A 2,495-nucleotide genomic window follows, 5' to 3' on the forward strand; every position below is an offset into this window, starting at 1 on the left:
GCATCACTCGTGCAAATTCAAATTTAAGTATTTCCCTGATTCTGTTTTATTTGTGGGAAACGTCACAATTATCACTTTATATTTCTACCTAGACAAACAAAATATCATGCTGGTGGTTCAATGAAATTCTCATATAAATCTTAAATACAAAAATTTATTTCTAAATTCAAAATTTATAAGTGAAATACACAATCTCAGGGAAATTGTTATTACTTGAAACCAAAAGTTTAATTAATTCTTGAGTTAATTATTAAGCAAAATCAAATCAAAGTTTATCAAGAAAATTAATTAAATTAAATCATAAAGCAATAATTAAATTTGAAATTAAATCTAATTAAATGCAAGTTAATTCACAAGTCTAAGATTCAAAATGTACACAACAGAATATTATTCAAACTAATTAAACAAAATAAAGACAATGCAGAAAAACATAATGCATAATATGAAAACAATTAAAGCATTGACAGTACACACATTAAGCATATAAAAATGGGAAATGTCAAAAGGACAAAGCAAAAGATAAATGTTTAGAAATGATAAAACCCTGAAGTGCACTTCAAAACATTTGTAAAAATACCCTATACACAACTGCAGCTTCAATCAAAAAGCCTGTTACAATTTTATACTTTTTCACTATTTTCGTGGGTGCCTTCACAGATTTAACAAAAATAATAATTATGTACAGATTCCACAAACAACACATATATTACTAAGAATTACATAAAATTGAGTGACCAGCTCGTTACGTTAAGTTACTGAAACAGCCTCGCAACCGAGCGAGCGAGAGAGAGAGATTTTGAGAGAGAGAGAGAGGGAGACTCTCACGCACGCCGCTCTCCTCCAAGCGAATGAATAAGGTTCTCTCACCCCATAAGCGTATGGGCGATTAGTATCTAGTTCAAGACCAAAACATATTACGTCATCTCTATAGGAATAGCTAATACAATGCTTCTTTGACTGCGTTCACATATGGCTATGAATAAGGCTCCCTTGTTCCTTCAGAGGCTCGACTGCGATGTTAAAAAACTAGCTTAACTCATCCATTTTCAAGGGGTTGGATAACATTGTGGCTTGGGGGTCTTACGCTTGTTTGCGCCGATAGGGAAATCACCTAGCTAAGACATTCTCAAAGTGGGAATACGACTCCCTTCAAAAGGCTTACATATAAGCACTTGTGGTACTTCAAAAATGAAAAATGGATCACTTAAGGCATGTTATCTTTAAATTTGGGAATCTGAACACAGAAATAAACATTTCATACCATGATACACAAGTTCTGATGTGAATTAATCATATTACCACAATTATAATTGCATTCCAAACTTACATTATAAGAATATATACGTATGTATATATATATATATATGTGTGTGTGTGTGTATGTATGTATATAATATAAATACATATATGTGTGTATGTGAACGAGTATATATATATATATATATAGATATATATATATATATATATATATATATATTTTAGATGCTCTTCAGGAGGAAACTACCCTCTCCGTTTACATTTTAACGTTACACTAATGAGGAACACCGTTAAGGTGTTCGAAAGTCTTGGTTTTATTTTTACATAGAAATATATTTTAATATATAATTGTGGATTTTTTAACAACCATATATATATAATATATATTATATATATATGTGTGTGTGTGGTGTATTTGTACGAGTATATATATATATATATATATATATATATATATATATATATATATATATATATATATATAAACATAGCGATCGCAACTTCATCCCAAAGCACTTGTTGAGAACGAAACATTATTGCCAAATGGCCCCATCCTACTACAAGATGAAAGCGTACGTATGTATGTTTGTGTGTATGTGCGCTCCAAAATGTCACTCTTAATGCGTACTACTCTGTCTCCCCCATTCAGTCTTGAATTGTTAAATCTTTATCTATCACCTCTGATCTTAGAGCATAATTCTCCAGGTATCCCATAACTAAGTCAAGTTTAATGAATATGTAAATCTCTTGTCCCTGCTATTAACATTTTATTATCGTGGTTAACCTTGTCGGGGGCTTACCTGGAAATGAAGTGTCTGGTTTGTTGTGGTACACTTTTCAACTCATATAATTTCTGAACTTTTGGTTATATATTTCCTGCCCGTGTGCCTCTGTGTCCCCTTTCGGCAAAAAGCGACTTGTTCAGCTTTTGGATTGAATAGAGAATTTAGGCCAAAGGCCAAGCACTGGGACTTATGAGGTCATCCGGCGCCGAAATGGAGATTGACAGTGAAAGGTTTGAAAGGTGTAACAGGAGGAAAACCTCGCAGTTGCACTTCGAATCAAGTGTTAGGAGAGGGTGGAAAGTAAGGTGGGGAAAGAATATGAAAGGAGGTACAGTAAAAGGAACAAAAGTGGTTGAAGCTAGGGGCCGAAGGCACGTTACAAAGAACCTTAAGTAATGCCTACATTGGCCCTCGTGAGGTCCCGCTGACGGCACTCACCCCCTACGGTGTTTG

Source organism: Macrobrachium nipponense, chromosome 13, assembly GCF_015104395.2.
Source record: "Macrobrachium nipponense isolate FS-2020 chromosome 13, ASM1510439v2, whole genome shotgun sequence".
NCBI lineage: Eukaryota > Metazoa > Arthropoda > Malacostraca > Decapoda > Palaemonidae > Macrobrachium > Macrobrachium nipponense.